General features: G+C 45.3%; 1 protein-coding gene and 1 non-coding gene across 10 annotated transcripts in view; one reads left to right on the top strand and one right to left on the bottom strand.

The window, feature by feature from the left end:
• Positions 1-18528, top strand: part of SIPA1L2 (signal induced proliferation associated 1 like 2) — a 246944-nt gene that overhangs the window by 75968 nt on the left and 152448 nt on the right. The window lies entirely within an intron of this gene.
• On the bottom strand, positions 3812-3884 carry TRNAG-UCC. The gene has a single exon. It is a non-coding gene; the product is annotated as a tRNA-Gly (tRNA).

Raw genomic sequence — 18528 nt, 5'->3', positions numbered from 1 at the left:
TTAAGATGGAGGCTCCTGTTGTAAATAGGATCCTTCTCCTGCAGTCGTCCGAGTGGACCTTGCATGTTTGGGAATCGTCTTGTCATTCAGAGTGCCATTGTATAGTCGAGGCCTTCCAAACCCAGCATGATAAGGAACCTAGTCAGGGTCCCATCTAAGATGTGCCAGTCACGAGTGAGGACTGTCCTCTGTGTCTGTGTCATATTGTAAATACGGCAGAAATAACCAGCAGGATCACTGGGCCGTTTCTCCTGGATGCACGCAAATTGCCTTCCTGCTCATTTTCCATCTCTGACAAGACGGGGCCGTGGGATGACTATGTGATCTCTGTATTCAGCCAACCTAGGGCCAAACTCAAAGGTAACCAGTGTAAGATCCAGCTTGGATTCCTTGTACAATGAGAGACTTACTGTTAAGCGTATCACTTTGTCATTGTTGTGGTCTCATGTTTGTGTTGAGTGGGGATTTCGGTTACTTTGCATGCTGATGAGTTCATTTGCTAAGTCGTGTCCAACTCTTTGCGATTCCCGTGGACTACAGCACACCAGGCTTCCCTGTCCTTCACCATCTCTCAGAGGTCGTTAGCAAGTTTTATACAACAAAGCAGGATCATAACAGGGGCCCTTTGGAGTCCAGCCAGTCAAGGCCTAAATGTAGTCCTTATTCTGATGACATAGTGACAGACCAGTGCATATTTAGAAATTCACTTAAAATAAGCAAAGCTCACTTCTTGAAATTTATGTGAAATTTCTATTTCCTTTACCCTGATAGACTATGATGTGGAGTTGGGAAGACAGTCTAGGAGGACAAGGTGGTCATTTATGTTATTAAAAGGTGAAAGAAAGGTCCAGGAACTTGTATTTACCTGACTTGACCTTGGTAACAAGGAGATTGCGATGTAGCTCCTAGAGACTTGGTCCATATAGGAAATGTCTGTATCAGCTGACTCCTTATACGTGTGAGCAAACGTGTAAGACTCACAAGGTATTTTTTATTTTATTTTCGCTGCACTGGGTCTTCATTGTGGTGGGCTTCTTTTGTTGTGGAACAGGGGTTCTGGAGTGCACAGGCTGTCTAGTTGCGGCTCAGGCTCAGTAATTGTGGTGCGTGGGCTTGGTTGCTCCACTGCATGTAGGATCTTAGTTCTTTGGGGATTGAACCTGTGGCTCCTGCAGTGGATGTGCAGAGTCTTAAATGCTGGGCCACCAGGAATGTCCCAGGGTTGTACTTCCTACCAGGCTTGTGCATTTGGCTGTGGAATGCAAAGCACTCTGCACCTATTGCATCCGGCTGAGCTGAGTTTATCTCATTATTTGCCTGTATCTGGAACATCCCTTTTGTATGAAGATGTTGAGGAAAAGTTTATCAAATGAGATGCTGGTGCCCAGTGATGGTGCTTTGCATAATGAAGTACTTTTCCTCACTGGGCTGATTTCTGTGTCACCTTTTCATCCCCTGTGGGCTGGCAGGAGGGAAGCTGGGCTCTGACTCCCTGTGGGGCTTGGACAGCTGATGTTGCAGATGTCCAGAAATTTGTGTGAATTCAGGTACTCCCCTACTTTGCATACTGGAGATCACCAACATCCCTCTCCACTCGCCTCCCCTCTCCAGCCCCTGCCCCCCACTGGTAGGATGAGGACTCTAGAGTGTGAAATTAACACATCAAGGGAATTTATATCATGGTAGCCTTGGGCTGGGTTTTGCAAATTAAATTTTTTGCAGACATTAGCCTCAGCTCAGCCCCAGCCACTATTAATTTCATACTGGGGAAGCCAAACTTGTTTCAGTGACGTTTCTACCCTGAGAGGTGAAGAATCTGGTTTACATTAGGATGGTGAGTCTTGCTGAGTAGATTGTTGTCTCTTTTGTAAAAACTACTGTTCACCGAGAGAGTGATTACCCTCAGTAAAACTCCTATGACACGGTGTGGCACTTTGAGGAGAACATGCGTAAGTATCCAGAATGGTGCGTCAGCCAGCCAAAGTGCCAGCCAACTCTTTCAGAAGACTCGTGTGGGTAATATTCATTATTTGGCATTCAGGAAAAAGAAAAACAATTTTCCCAGCACACTCTCAGACCCAATTTTTTCATTATCTCTGAGACCCATAATCACATTAACCGTGTTCACTAAGCTGAGTATGCACCAGAGATGCCCGATTAGTAATTTACAAAAATAAATATAACCAGCATGGGATCCTGAACACTGACCTCTTCTCGGTCCCCATGTTCACTGCCTCCAGGTAGGCAGAGGTCAGAAGGTTGCTGGGCACCTTTGCAGTGGGAAAAGGGGAGAGGGGTGAATTGAAGGATTGCTGGATCCTGTAGTAACAATTAAGAGGAGATACCCTGCCTAGTGGGCTTCCCTGGTGTCTCAGATGGTAAAGAATCTGCCTGCATGTAGGAGACCTATGTTTGATCTCTGGGTCAGAAAGACCCCCTGGAGAAGGGAATGGCAACCCACTCCAGTATTCTTGCCTGGAGAATCCCATGGACAGAAGAGTCTGGTGGGATACAGTCCATGGGGTCGCAAAGAGTCAGACACCACTGAGCGCCTAACCCTTTCCACCCTGGTTAGGGGTCCTTTGCCCATGGATGCTTGAATTTGCTATAGGTTTCTTCTTTCGCCATACCTCCATTCCCTGACCAAAATGCTTTCTTTAATTATATTTTGACATTATTTAGGCCTTTAACGGAGAAGGCAATGGCACCCCATTCCAGTACTCTTGCCTGGAAAATCACATGGACGGAGGAGCCTGGTAGGCTGCAGTCCATGGGGTTGCTAAGAGTCGGACATGGCTGAGCGACTTCACTTTCACTTTTCACTTTCATGCATTGGAGAAAGAGATGGCAACCCACTCCAGTGTTCTTGCCTGGAGAATCCCAGGGACGGGGGAGCCTGGTGGGCTGCCGTCTGTGGGGTCGCATAGAGTCAGACACAACTGAAGCGACTTAGCAGCAGCAGCAGACCTTTAACAGTTAAATTTTACAGGCCTCAAGGCTTCTTGTTCTTTTAAGTTTGAATCTTGGTGGTGGTGGTGGTGGTGGGGTGATGGATCCCCTTGCTTCTCATGTCCCTGGGGAAGGTTCTCTGTTACAGATGAAAGCCCATGACCGCCAGTTTCCAGGTAGGGTTCTGTTTGAACAACATTGTTACGACGTGCCACTTTTCCAGTAGGGCTGTGTCTTTGTTTTGGCTTACTCTCTATACCAACATTGCTTCATTGATGTGGATGGAACAGTTTATATAAAACCATTCTGCCTGAACGTTTTAAATGTGGGATTTATCTGTCATCTGGTCACGTGGCACTTGGTCTCATGCTGGTACAGGGTGTTGGGCATGGTGACACTTGCTAGCTCTGGGCTGCCTGGCATTGTTTCATTTAGCTGACAGTTTTTTGTTTGTTGGTTTTTGTTTTGCATTTTCACTGTGCCAGGTACCTTGTTAGGCACAGTGAGAGAATATGAAATTGAATAACTTTCTCTGCTTTTTGGATTCTTAGTCTAGCAGGAGGACAGACAACATGTAAATAAATAAGTAATGATATTGGGTAGTGTTTGCCAGGATACAAAGCGGGTGAGAGCCATGGTCCCAGAGGTGGTAAGAACACAGGAAAGACTCATTGCCTGGAGAGAAACTGTTCTTGCCGAATTTAGGGAAGTCTGTAGTGCCTAGGGTTTGGGATAACCAGGGCTCAGTGGTAGCAAATGGAAATTCTTTTTTAAAAAAATATTTATACTTATTTATTTACTTGGCTGTGCCAGGCCTTAGTTGCAGCATGCGAGATCTTTAGTTGTGGCACGTGGGATCTAGTTCCCTGACCAGGGATCGAACTTGGGCCCCCTGCATTGGACATGCAGAGTCCTAACCACTGGACCACCAGGGAAATCCCTGGGATTGGAACTTCTGGTTGAAGTCATCGTCTTGTAGGGTCTAGCATCCTGTGGGGTTAGGAGAGTCAATGGCATGCATATTGAAGAAACACACAGGAAGAATTTTATAGACCCTAGACTAAAATTAAACACCTACCCCTGGAGTATAGTATGTTGCTTCCACAGCTGAAAAGCTGACTAAACTCTCTGAGTCCCGTATCTCACATTTAACAGGGATGTTGATAACCACGTCATTGGACGTCCTACCCTAAGTTGAATGCCTCAAGTGGAGCCTGGCCCGAAGCTGGCATTCAGTGTGCTGTGTCCTCCTGTCCATCTGTAAGCCTCCTGAGTCTGTTCAGTGCACTTTTCCACCAGCACCTCTGGTGGACTTGACAGGCACTGACCTTGCCAGCCTCTCACCTCCTTCTGCCCTTTTTCTTTATTTAGCGGTCGTCTTTAGTATTTGTTCATCTTTTGCTGATGGAGCACAGGTGAAAATTTACGTTTGTTGGATGTAGGATTTTCTCTCCATTCTTGTCTGTGGTCCCAGAATGGTCATAAGTGTCTCTCTTGTATCTCTCTTGGCTATTCTGATTTCCTCCATTCTGTACTCTTTGAAATTTGGTATCTGGATCTAAACAATGGAAATGAAGTGGACTTTAAAAAAAAATTATTTGTTAATTTTATTTGGAGGATAATCACTTTGCAATACTGTGGTGGTTTCTGCCGTAACATCCGTATGAATTGGCCATGAGGTACATATGTGTCCCCTCCATCCTGAATCCTTCTCCCCTGAAATGAACTTTTAAAAAGAAGCGTACTTTGAGTTTTTTGGGTAGATCATCTTATTTGTTGCTTTGCAGACCAGAGTCTGAGCCTCGTGTTCATTAGCTCGGAGCCTCTCAGTCTTCTTCTATTTTTAAAACACTGTTTGTAGAAGAGACGGTAAAATGTTTTACAAAGCAGAAGTTCAAGATTCTCAAGTGTGATTGAAAATAGCTCCTGGTGACACATCCTTTCTCTGGACTTTATCTTGTTCTGTCTCTGAACTATACGCTTACCTGTCCAGTTTTTCCATATCTGCATGAAGTTTGTGTCCCATTTATAGCTGCCTCCTAAGTGGCAGGGGTCATATTCCTGTTAGGGTCTGCAGCACATTTACAGAATTTATTTTCACCGGGTGCCGTTAAAACTGCACTGTGGCCCTCCCTATCACTGAAGGGAGGGAAGGGAAGTTTTGGATTTCAGTCTTTCTTTTAAACAGTAAGCCGAGGAACTTCCTAGTGGTCCAGTGATGCAGACTCCACACTGCCTTTGCAGAGGGCCTGGGTTTGATCCCTGGTTGGGGGAACTAAAGATCCCACATGCCGTGGGGATGGCCAAAAAAGTAAAACTAAATTAAAAACAAAAGTGAGTGATGTTCACCAATTGGATATCTCTGCTTGAGCAACAGTGGCAGCCACACCACCTACAAAAAGCCCTGCGGCCCCGACACTGACATGGGGCCGACACTGAAATCCATTTGGAGGAGTTTGGCGGGTCTACCAGCATAAGCCTTGATGACAGAGACTGGGTTTGGTTGAGTTCAGTTCATTCTTTTGTTGGTACAGTGGTAAAGAATCCACCTGCCAGGGCAGGAGATACAGGAGATGTGAGTTTGATCCCTGGTTTGGGAAAATCCTCTGGAGAGGAAATGGCAGCCCATTCCAGTATTCTTACCTGAAAAAATGCCATGGACAGAGAAGTCTGGCAGGCTGCAGTCCACGGGGTCACAAAGAGTTGGACACGACCGAGTGACTGAGCACACACACATTCCTTTGTTAGTTTCTAGAACAGGCAAAGTTATCAGCTTTAATCACAGTCTGCGCACGAAACATCGTTGAACAGCGCAGCGGACCCTGAATTCCTGAGGCCAGCACTTCAGACTGAGCGCTTGAGCTATCTTTGGTTGGAATGTCGTGTCTCAGAAATCCCATGTTAGCTCCTCAGGGACTCTCACCATGTGGAGGCGATCCTTGACCTGTTGACAGTCCTCTGCTCTTACTTGGGCTAGTCACTGCTTCAGAATGCTGTTCAAGGACATCGTTGCCAGGGAAGCAGGTTTTCAATTAATACCCTTGTGATGGATGAACACACCCCCCCGCCCCCACCCCAACTCTTCTACAATGGAGAATTCACAGAATGGCTTCATTTAGAAATGGTTTTTGGTGTTTTCTAGGACTGAGACCGTGGTTCAAAATCTCTCCTGCTGTTTCGTCCTTTTCATCCATTCATTTATTTGGAATTCCCAAAGACCCAGTGGGCTAGTTGGTGCTTTTCGAATCTGCTGATTTTCTGTGAGGCTGATGTCATGGTCTAGAGCTTTACCCTTACATATGCTAATTATTAGATTACATTGGCAGTTGGGGGGCTTTGTTGGAGGGCCTTGAAAAAGGTGGATTATATGTGGCTGTCTTCTCTGTCTTGGAGATATTTCCGTGAGAGCCTGTGTATGGCAGAGCAGCGGTGGGATCTGCGGACTGTGGCATGTGGTTAGAGCCAGTCTTTAGGACGTGGGCTGAGTGGGGGTCTCTGTGCTCACCCTCATTGGGGTGTTAAGTTTGGAGAGTGTTCTGTGGCTTCTCTAGCCCCAGGTTAGCGCCAGGTTAGGGTTAGGGTCAGGGTCACTGTGAGTCAGGTTACCTCCAGACTTGCCTCCAGGAATGCCTGCTTTCCAGATCTGGCCTACACACTGTAGGGGTGTGTTTTTCAGTCTAAACACTTTCCTGTTTAACTCTGTCTTGGGGCTACCACAACCACAAGACAACACAACACATTTCTCTGGACAATTTCCTTTGTTCAGTGCAAGTGTTGCCTGTTTCCCTAGTCCTAATGAGCACATGCTCTGTGATTTAGAGCCTTGAGTAGAGTTTGTGTTATATCTGACTTGCAAGTAAAAGCCTCGGCCAGAATTGACTAATGAGTATACATCCATTCGTTTTGTTTTGGGCCACACCTCAGGGCATGTGGGGTCTTAGATCCTCCATCAGTGACTGAACCCTCACCCACTGCAGTGGAAGCCCAGAGTCTTAATCACTGGACTGCCAGGGAAGTCCCTGTGCATCCGTTTGTAAATGCAGTTTCTGGTTTAACCTCTGTGCTTTTCTTTCATAGGCACTTATTATAAGGATGCAAGTCAAATCCTTAATAGGGAGAGAAAAGAGGAGTTTTGGTTTTGTTAATTACAGACACTCGCGGACGGTTCGCAGCCTCGCTCACATAGACACTCATTGTTGGAAATTATTTCCCCATTGTTAGTTTAATAAAAATAAGTGAAACTTTTTTAGTCTGTTAGTTAAAATTAAACCGATGAACCCTGTGGAATTCCTGGGAACAGTGTCCAGCTCGCTGTGACAGCTGCGGGGCCAGGGTGCACCTCAAACACGCCTGGCTGCAGATCCCGTTTCTAGAAAGAAAAACATCCCTTCGTGTGCCATAGTGTCAAAATATGTCTGCGTTACATAAATGGCACACTCCTTGAAATAAGGAATCGTTTCATTCTTCCTTAGACTAGCCTTCTTGCAAAAGCAAACTGCAGGGAACTCGAAACAGTATCCTGAGAAAGAATAAAGGAAACGGATTTGAGGTAAGCTTTGTGGAAAGGGTTTTCCTATTGAAGTCTTCCTTATTTGAGAGGTTGGATTAAGGTAAATTTGTTAAAAATAGAACTTTGTAAATATTCTATTTCGTAATCCCTTCTTTTAGCAAAACTCCTTCCTGTGACGTTTCCTATGTGAGCCAGTCTCTCACTGGAACATATTTGTCTTGTTACTGAAGTTCCAAAGCAATCTTGCCACTGATGTGCTTTATTTCACTTACGAGATTTCTCCTTCTTTTCTGACTTTCTCTGATAACTGCATTTAAATAATTTTTGCATTTGTTAACATCTGTCACCCAGAAGTACAGACTGATAATCAAGATAGAAATTTAAAATCGAATGTATCCATTTTGATCCTCAATAGTTACTCTGTTGGGGAAAAAAAATAAAAACAAAAACAAACCCATATTCTCTAGAGAAGAAATTGAAAGCAGTGTTGTGGGAAGATTCCTTTGTTCATCTTGCCTGCTTGAGTGGATTGTAAGTTTCCTTAAGTCAGAGCTTTTGGTTTATGTATCTTTCACTGCTTGCCATGGGGCCTTGCCCATTAGTAAATGCTTAATGAATGCCTGATTCAGGAATGAAGAGGTTAGTGGAAGTTTGGCTTTGTTGATGCCTTATCTGTTCTTAATCAGAAAATTTTTATTGCGGTCACTCATTGATGGCTCCAGCTCCATAGTCAATGGAAATGTTATGTGTATGCTAGGAATTCAGAGTCTGGTAACAGAGAGAGGAGATATTCACAAAGGTCAAATTTTAAAATGAGTTTTATAGTTGAAGAGGATTTAAACGTATATATTCTCTAATATTCAAGAAAATCAGAGATACCAAGGGGCCATTTCATGCAAAGATGGGCATAATAAAGGAAAAAAATGGTATGGACCTAACAGAAGCAGAAGATATTAAGACGAGGTGTCAATAATACACAGAAGAACTAAACAAAAAAGATCTTCATGACCCAGATAATCACAATGGTGTGATCACTCACCTAGAGCCAGACATCTTGGAATGGGAAGTCAAGTGGGCCTTAGGAAGCATCACTATGAACAAAGCTAGTGGAGGTGATGGAATTCCAGTTGAGCTATTTCAGATCCTAAAAGATGATGCTGTGAAAGTGCTTCACTCGATATGCTAGCAAATTTGGAAGACTCAGCAGTGGCCACAGGACTGGAAAAGGTCAGTTTTCATTCCAATTCCAAAGAAAGGCAATGCCAAAGAATGCTCAAACTGCTGCACAATTGCACTCATCTCACATGCTAGCAAAGTGATGCTCAAAATTCTCTAAGTCAGGCTTCAGCAGTACATGAACTGTGAACTTCCAGATGTTGAAGCTGGATTTAGAAAAGGCAAAGGAACCAGAGATCAAATTGCCAACATCCTCTGGATCATCGAAAAGGCAAGAGAGTTCCAGAAAAAACACCTACTTCTGCTTTATTGACTAAGATCACAACAAACTGTGGAAAGTTCTCCCAGAGATGAGAACACCAAACTATGTGACCTGCCTCTGAGAAATCTGTAGGCAGGTCAAGAAGCAACAGAACTGTACATGGAACAACAAACTGGTTCCAAATCAGGAAAGGAGTACGCCAAGACTGTATATTGTCACCATGCTTATTTAACTTATATGCAGAGTACATCATGCGAAATGCTGGGCTGGATGAAGCACAAGCTTGAATCAAGATTGCCAGGAGAAATGTCAATAACCTCAGATATGCAGATGACACCACCCTTATGACAGAAAGTGAAGAAGAACTAAAGAGCCTCTTGATGAAAGTGAAAGAGGAGAGTGAAAAATTTGGCTTAAAACCCAACATTCAGAAAACTAAGATCATGGCATCTGGTCCCATCACTTCATGGCAAATCAATGGGGAAACAATGGAAACAGTGAGAGACTTTATTTTTGGGGGCTCCAAAATCACTGCAGATGGTGACTGCAGCCATGAAATTAAAAGACGCTTGCTCCTTCGAAGAAAATCTGTGACCAACCTAGATAGCATATTTAAAAGCAGAGACATTACTTTGCCAACAAAGGTCCATCTAATCAAAGCTATGGTTTCTCCAGTAGTCAAGTATAGATGTGAGAGTTGGACTGTAAAGAAAACTGAGCACTGAAGAATTGATGCTTTTAACTGTGATGTTGGAGAAGACTCTTGAGAGTCCCTTGGACTGCAAGGAGATCCAATCAGTCATCCTAAAGGAAATCAGTCCTGAATCTTCATTGGAAGGACTGATGCTGAAGCTGAAACTCCAATACTTTAGCCACCTGATGCAAAGAACTGACTCATTGGAAAAGACCCTGATGCTGGGAAAGATTGAAGGTGGGAGGAGAAGGGGATGAGAAAGGATGAGATGGTTGGATGGCATCACCAACTCAATGGACATGAGTCTGAGTAAGCTCCGGGAGTTGGTGATGCACATGGAAGCCTGCCGTGCTGCAGTCCAGGGGTTCGCAAAGAGTCAGACTTGACTGAGCGACTGAACTGAACTGATAAGTATGTATATTATATACATTTGTAAGGGGAGGAAATGGCTTACCAGGTGGTGCTAGTGGTAAAGAACCCACTTGCTCATGCAGAAGACTTAAGAGACATGATTTGATCCCTGGGTCTGAAAGATTCCCTGGAGAAGGGCATGACAACCCACTCCAGTATTTTTGCCTGGAGAATCCCAAGGACATAAGAGCCTGGCAGGCTGCAGTCTGTGAAGTCGCAGAGTCAGACTCAACTGAAGTGACTTAGCATGTATGCGTGCATGCTTGCAAGAAGAGGAAAACACCTGATAATTGCCAGAGAGGGGAAGAATGTAAATATAGTAACCAGTAGGGCCCTGCCTGTGCCACTGTCTGGGTGGCCCCGGGCAGTGCGGCCACCTCCCATCTGGAGCTGGGCCTGGGGTGAGGGGTGGGCCCCGGGCGGTGCGGCCACCTCCCATATGGAGCTGGGCCTGGGGTGAGGCCTTGTGCTCTTGTGTCGCCTGGAGCGTGTCACTTCCAGGAATTCACTTTCGATTTCATTGGTCCTGCCTCTTCCCCTCTTCTTTCTCCTGTTTTCTTCCCCTGACACCATTTCCTGAGGTAACCCATTTATTTATGCATTCTTTTATACAGCAAATGCTTATGAAGTCAGTGAGAGCCACACTGTCTTGGTTTCAGCTTTGTACCTCAAGAGTCAAGAAAAACGTGATGTTATTTATAGGCATGTTGTTATTGATACTGATGAAAGCTTTTTTTTTTTTTTTTTTTTTTGATGTGGACCATTTTTAAAGTCTATTGAATTTGTTACAGTATTGCTTCCGTTTTATGTTTTGGTTTTTTGGCCTCCAGGCATGTGGTACCTTAGCTCCCTGAACAGGGATCTAACCTATACCCCCTGTGCTGGAAGGTGAAGTCTTAACTACTGGACCACCAAGGAAGACCTTGAAAGCTATCTTTTAATCACTGATTCCTCTTTGTCAGGCACAGGGCTAAATACTGTTTATAATCAGAACCCTTCTCTGACTTGAAAACCTGGGCTTTCAAGATAAAGTTAAAATTCCTTGACTTTGCGCTTAATGCTCAGTGCTTCTGCTAAATAGTCTTTCTAGCCATAGCTTTTACTGTTCGCTTAAACATGGATTAATTGCTCTGGCCAGACCTGTTTATGCATCACCCTCTGTGAGGCTTTGCCCAGCCTGGAGACCGCGGCCCTTCTCTCTTTGAAGATAGAGTAGAACCATTATTTGAGGCACCCTCGCATCTCCCCTGCGCCCTGGGCCCTGAGCCTCTTTCCTCTCACAGCTCGTGTGTGAGGACTGCCCACCTCTCCAGTCTGGCACAGGGCCTGGTCTCCACCACTCACTCAGGTGCCTGCTGCTCGGCCCCCTTGGTTTGAGGTATGCCCCCAGTGCCTCGTGGGGCAGTCAGCACACAACAGCCATGCTCAGTGTCCCTCTAGTCTTTGGATATTAAAGTTCTGAGCGACCCTCAATTGTGTAGTGTTTTAGACTTCACCTTTTCATCTTGTAGGTGGAGAAAAATTTGTTCTGGGTCATTTAAAAAGCAGAACATATTCAAGGGGAGAATGAGAGAAGAAATCAACTTAATTGTTTCTTTGGAGGGCCAAACACAGGCATCATATTATCTCATTGAATCTTCTTGCCTGTCATACTACATCTTTTATTATTCCTTTATGAATGGGGAGGCTGGCTCAAAGATTCAGGGTAGTTTCTCCAAGGCCACCCAGATAATAGGTGGAGGGAAGAGGATTCCCCTTCCTTTCAGGATGCTTGTTCTCTGAAGTCCTTGCAGTTTCCACTGTCTTTGCCTGTCTCTCAGTTTTGTGCTTTTGTTTAGCTGTTCCTCATCTACACCCGCTACTGTAAGCTGGAGCCTGATAAATTGGTTTAACACCATCTCTCCCATGTTGCCCTTTCCCCCCATTTTCCTTTTCCTTCCTATTTCCATATTCTTGAATTTTTTCCTCTGAAATATATATATACATATATACATATTATTATTATTATTATTATTTTGGCTGTACTGGGTCTTTGTTGCAGTGTGCAGGCTTTTCTCCAGTTGAGGCACACGGAGTTCTCGTGTTACAGCACAAGGGCTTCCCAGTGTGGTGTGCAGGCTTCTCTACTTGTGAACCGTGGGCTCTAGAGCATGCAGGCTTTGTTGTACCATGGCATGTGGGAGGGATCTTGTTTTCCTGACTGGGGATTGAGTCTGAGTTCCCTGCATTAGAAAAGTGAAGTAAAATGTAAAAGTGTTAGTCGCTCAGTGGTGCCTGACTGTTTCAACCCCATGGACTGTAGCCCGCCAGGCTCCTCTGTCCTTGAAATTCTCCAGGCAAGAATACTGGAGCGGGTAGCTATTCCCTTTTCCAGGGTATCTTCCTGAACCAGGGATTGAACCCTGGTCTCCTGCTTTGCAGGCAGATTCTTTACCATCTGAGCCACCAGGGAAGCCCTCCCTGCATTGGAAGGCAGACTCCTAACCACTGGACCCTCAGGGAAGTCCCATGCATGTTTTTTAATATTGTAAAGGACGTTTTGAATACAAGCCCTTTTGTTTGTTGTCGTTTGTCTGTTTTAACCCATGTACCTCTTGAGTTTTCTTGCCTGGATCACTTGCCCAGGTGGCAAAGAGTTTGCCCAGCAGTGCGTCCTGTTATCTGCATTACAGAGATGACAGGGGTGTTGGATTCCTTGAGATGAGACCGGCAGAGCTGTGACGGCAACTGATTTTGCTTGTAGCAGCAGCAACAATGACCGCAATTATTAATGCTCAGAAAGGCAGAGTCAGCTGTTTTGCTAAAATGTTTTTGTGCTTTGTGTAATACTGGTGAACTGCTTTTCTGCTTGAAGATACTGCTGCTTGTTAGGATTATTTCTTGTCTAAATGAAGGTGCTGCACAGACTCTTGTGACTGGCAATCCTGTTTGCCTGAGTGAAAGCTCTCCTTGCCATTTCTATATTAGTTTGAAAATACAGAGGATAAAAATAACAAAAGAAAAGAAAGAAAAGGCATAGTAATTAAGACTGACTTGTGGTAGATGGCGGGGTAGGAATGTTCATATTTAAAATACTGAGAAATGTAAATATTTGACTTGATATAATGTGACCATACATTCTTCACTAGATTGTGATTATTTAAACCTTCTGTTGAGCTCTTAGACAGATGGTCTTTTGAGTAATGAACAGGCTTTTGAATACAGCAAGATGCCATTTGGTAAACTGATGAAGTGGCATTATTAATATTTTATGCAACAAAAAACCCAATGTGAGAGTAGGTAGCTGCAGATTAGAAAAACCCCAAACTCCATCTTATACATAGCGAAGAGTTTTCTGGCATTTCAACAGCTATTCTGTTTTTGTGAAGGAATGAAAAAAAGACTCATTGTCACAGTTACCGTTATCCAACTGTGTTTACTAAGAGTCTGTGTGTGGCTGGGCTTTGCAGTGACCCAGTCTGCCTTCCTCCTTGCAGGTTATTATGATAAGACAACAGGATGTAGTGAGTTAGGGACATAGGGAAACAAAATTAAAATGATCAAGAAGAACAACAATACTGAAGAACAACAAGAACAATCAAGAAGAACAACAAAATAATTATTTTCGTACATTTCAAGCTGAACATGTAAGCTTGATCTTTAGCTTTAAAAAAAAAAAGAAAGGCTTAGTTTTTCTTCCCACGTTTGTGCCCAAGCCCCTTCCCTTTATCCCCTAGAATTTTAGACACATGCAGGACCTCAGTGTTTTGTAATCATTAGGAAAAAGTGTCCTGTTTGAGTTTCCCAGATAATAGAAGCTCTCATCAAATACCATGTGCATCTTAATCACTTGGCATAGTTTTTTAAATGAACATCGTCATGTTTATATAATTTACAAATACATTAGAAATTGACGTGGATCCCTTTACTCAGATATCTGGGCTCTCAAGGGCATCTGCTTTATTTTTTAGAAATAGTTTTATTTTGACTGTGCTGGGTCTTTATTTCAGCCCACAGGCTCTCTAGTTGTGGCACACAGGCTCTCTAGTTGTGGCACATGGGCTTCATTGCCCCGTGGCACGTGGGGTCTTAGTTCCCTGACCAGGGATTGAATCCTCATCACCTATATTGGAAGGTGAATTCTCAACCATCGGACCACCAGGGAAGTCCTTGGCATCATCTCTCCATTGTTGTGTAGGTAGAGAATCCACTGCTTACTTGAGAAGGAATTAAAAAGGCCAAGTCCTATCTTAGTATCATTATGAGAAGTTTTCACCTCGTAGGAAACCTGGAAGGGTCTCCAGGCCTTCCTGGTCAAGAAACTATGAGGTTCTGAGAGACCTGCCCACACTCGGGTGCCTTCTGTGATTCCTTATAAACTGCATTGGGCACGTGGCTAGCAGAGTGTTCTGTTCCTCTGCTGACACTTAAGGTGCAGTTCCAGGGTTAAACACTGTGCCCAAACTAACATTTTCATACTGTCCAGGCTTATCTTCCAAAAATAGTGTATTACTTTACCATGCTTCTGCCCAAGTAAAGAACCAAAAGCACTAAGTGTTAGCTGCCAAGATGTTAGATGAGGCTCCTCTTCTCTCCCCATGTCAGCTTACTGGCAATCCCGAGCAAATGCTATAAAATGAGGCAAGTAAGAGCTTAATCCAGTAGTGCAGCAAAACTGATAAAAGCACACTTCCATTCACGTTGGACCAACCTGGATCCCAGGAGATCCAGCCCCTGCATGGACTCTGCCCCCTTTCCTGCCTCTGCACACTCCACTGCAGCCCACGCCCTTGCTTATTTAGCACCTGGCCCAGGTGTGAGCGGCCCCGCGAGGACCTGGCTGGGTTGCAGTCCAGACCAGTTCAGGGAGCTGGAATCCCGTGGGACAGTGCGTTCCTGTCATCACCAGACCAGACAGAGGCCTGTCTGCGTCCCTCGCCCCGCTGCCCCTGTGGGGCTTAGCTACACCTGCCCTGCGCTAGATGCAGAGTGAATGTTTGCATAAATAATACATGGATAAAGTATGTCAGTTGAGCTGATCACTCTTGGGGGTTATGAAACAATGTTTTGTCCTCCATAAGTCTTAATATCGTAGAAAGGCAAATGCCAAACAATACAGCTATTCTGGCTTTCGTCTTGATTATGAGTTGAGGAAAGCATACACAGGGTAGGAAGCAAATGGAGGTGGTGAGTGGGGTTGTTTGTTGTGTCTCTGAGAATATTTCCCAGGGAGGTGGGGGTGGCTCTTCAGCTGTGTTTGCTTATTCTACCAAACCCCAATCTTGTGAGCCTGCTGACAGGGCAGCTGCAGAAGGAAACCATCCAGTTCTCGAATCTGTGGTTTACAGACTCTGTGAGCACCCTTGTGATTCAGGCTCTACTTCCAGTGTATGCATGATTATTAATAGCAATATTCATACTAATATTTATTTTCCTTTGCTCGAGTAATTGCTCTGTAGAAAAGCTTGTCTGTAAAACATGTATTGCGTAATTACTTCTCTAGAAAATTGGCTTCTTACTTACTCTTGGGAGGATTGAAAAGAAGAGGAATCACATTTGGGGACCACCAGTCAAGTGTCAGGACTTCCAGGTGGCACTAAAGAACCTGCCTGCCGGTGCAGGGGACATAGGAGATGTGGGTTTGATCCCTGGGTTACTCCGACATTCTTGCCTGGAAAATCCCGGGACAGAGGAACCTGGCAGGCTACAGTGGGTCACAAAGAGTCGGACACGACTAAGCGAGTAACAACACACAGTTTGTGTCAGGCCCAGTGCAGGCCATTCTGTGTGGCCTTTGCACAGCACAGATGTTAAACCAGCCACCAGCAGAGTAGTTTGTGCCTTCATCTGATTGACAATCAGCCACAGCCCTGCAGGCAAGAGATCTCGGCCAGATCTGTAGCATTTGGGAGAAAACTGCATGAAGACTGAGGAATTTGAAAATGAAATGTGGACTGTTGGTTCATCACTTATCAACAGGAATTGTTTCAATAAACACTGTAGAAGGCCTCCAAGAAAATCTTGGTAATAATGTGGTTCAGATGATGGAGGTGCTGACACTCTTAGATTGATCTTTTTCATGGATTTTACTTTTCATCACTCTGCTCTGTCCACCCTCACCAAAGTGATCCTCAGAACACATTTTGAAAACGAGGTTCTAGACACACATGACTAGAAAGAGACCTGTGATTCTGTCCCTTGCAGTGACTGATGGTCATGCACTGACCCCTCATCCAGAAAGGCCTTGTGTCTGACAGGGGCTGTGTTCCCACACTGGGGTCACCTGATGACTCAGAGAAGCTAGCTTCTTGCTAATGTAGATACTAATCTCCTGTTGTTATTTATTCCAGCGGTGGATCCTGCATACAAAAATCTGTTTTCTTTTAGGCGAGGCAAGGCAAGGTTTGGGGCAAGAGTTTGTTTTATTTATTACTTATTTATTTAGCATTTTATTTATTTGGAGAGATGTACTCCCATGGTCCCAAAGCACATTTGGTGAGATGTTTTTCTCTCACTTCCCTTCCTTGCAGCATCTGGTGCCGTCAGCCTCTCACCCGTCCTTCCAGAGATATGTCACGCACATTCATGCAGATACTAATATTCTTTATGTCTAGTCCTAAAATGGTAGCCTGTGAACAGTACCTTGCATCTCTGTTTCTTAAATTCCTTAGCTATATATAGAAGTTAAGTTGATTTGGAAAAAGGCATTTGTTGACTTCTGTTTAAATCGTTCTGGAAGTCCAGGTGAGAGAGTGACTGCTCTCTCGGCAGGATACCTGGCACTCCCGGGGGTGAGACAGACCTGGTGCCTGATGTGGCAACAAACCCTCAAGTCCAGGAAACATTTCTTGACTAACCAGCATTCTTACTCTCTCCTTGCCCACTTCCTCAGACACTGTATGATTCATTGGCACACTGACAGAAAGTTCCAGACCATTCTTCCCTCTTGCCCCTGCTCCTTGCCCCGGAGAACACACCTCACCCAGTGTGTGCTTGCCAGTGCTGACTCCCCACTCATCTCTGACCATGCTAGCCTTATGCGGTCTGTTGGCCCAAACTTACCATGTAACTTTATATGGTCCTTTATCGTCACTGGACTCATCAAAGTTAGACTGTGAGTTTGAGGACAGACACCCCAGCTTACGCATTTTAGAGTTGGGTGATTTGGGGGTAAGTGGTAGTTTATCAGTAAACCTGTGCTGGAATCTAGAATCCTGTCTCTGAGTCCCTATAGAAGACTCTTCCTGAATATTTCTTGGGTCCCTGTGTGACGTCTCCAGCCCCCAGCTTCCATGACCCCTTCGCCTCCAGCACACCCCTCCCTCTCCTGAGGTGCCCTGGTGGCTTCCTCTTTCTGGTCCCTCATCTCTGGCCTCTTTCTGCCTCCTGTGCTTCACTCAGCCACGTGTTCATTCATTTGTTCAGCAGATAGCACATACCTTGTGGTGGTCAGTTTAATATGTTGCCCTGGCTAGACTGTGATGCCTGGTTATCCAGTCGAGGGTGCTGGCCCAGTGCTGCTGAGTAGGTATTCTGTAGACGTGACCCACTTCTAAGGTCTTAACTAAAAGAGACTTTAAGTAAAGAAGGTGATCTGGGCGGGCCCCATCCCACAGGTTGCAAAGCTTTCGGAGCCAACCCAAGGCTTCTGGAGGAAGAATGCATTCTGTGTGTGGACTGCAGTCTCCGCTTGGCTCTTGCCTCCAGTTTCGAGCCCATCCTTGGAATTCACACTTGCCAGGACCCAACCCCCCCCACCCCCCACCAGTTGTGTAAACCAGCTCCTCCCCTTCCCTGTATGTGTCTGCACAGGCACTGCTCATTTTTCTTTCCCTGGTGGAACCCTGACTGATCTTCTGCTGGAGGCCTCCTTCAAGGAAATATCCAGTCCTCCTGTTTTCCTAAGAGTCAGTCTGCATGGATTCACCATTGCCTGTGAAAGCACACAGCACAGACGTGAGATACAGCCCTGGGCCATATGGCTTCTTTTTTAAAGGATTTTGTTTGTTTGTTTTGGCTGCACCACAAGGCGTGTGAACTCTTAAACTCCAGTTCCCCAACCAGGGGTCGAACCTGTGCTCCCTGCGTCGGAAGGCAGACTCGTACCACTTGACTGTCACTGAAGTCCAGTCCTCTCTCTTGAGAGCCCTGGTCCTGTCGGTGGCAGCCAGCCCCCAGCCCTGGCCATGGCTCTGCTGCTGTGTCCTGCCTCAGGGCTGTCACCCGCTCCTGCCGCCCAGAAGGCACATCCTTTGCCTCCTGCTCATCCTCTGTGTGAAGGAGGTTTCACTGCTCTGAGCACTGTCCTGACCAGCGCCATCTCTGTTTTCTTGTGGCAGTTTTCTTCCTGATGCTTCCTTAGTGCCGTGCAATACCCACAGCAATACTGTAGAACTCTTTGCCTGCCTCTCCCTTTCCTGGACTGCATACTGTTTTGTGGAGCTGAGTTTTGTCTTCCAGAATGCCCACTGCCTGGCATAGTCCCTGGCACAGACTGAGTGGAGTGACTTGTGGTCATTAGAGTGTCATGCTTGGGGCTTTCCGTTA

The sequence above is a fragment of the Bos indicus x Bos taurus genome, chromosome 28 (assembly GCF_003369695.1).
Source record: "Bos indicus x Bos taurus breed Angus x Brahman F1 hybrid chromosome 28, Bos_hybrid_MaternalHap_v2.0, whole genome shotgun sequence".
In the NCBI taxonomy this organism is placed as follows: Eukaryota; Metazoa; Chordata; class Mammalia; order Artiodactyla; family Bovidae; genus Bos; species Bos indicus x Bos taurus.
This window is presented reverse-complemented; position numbering and strand designations above follow the sequence as displayed.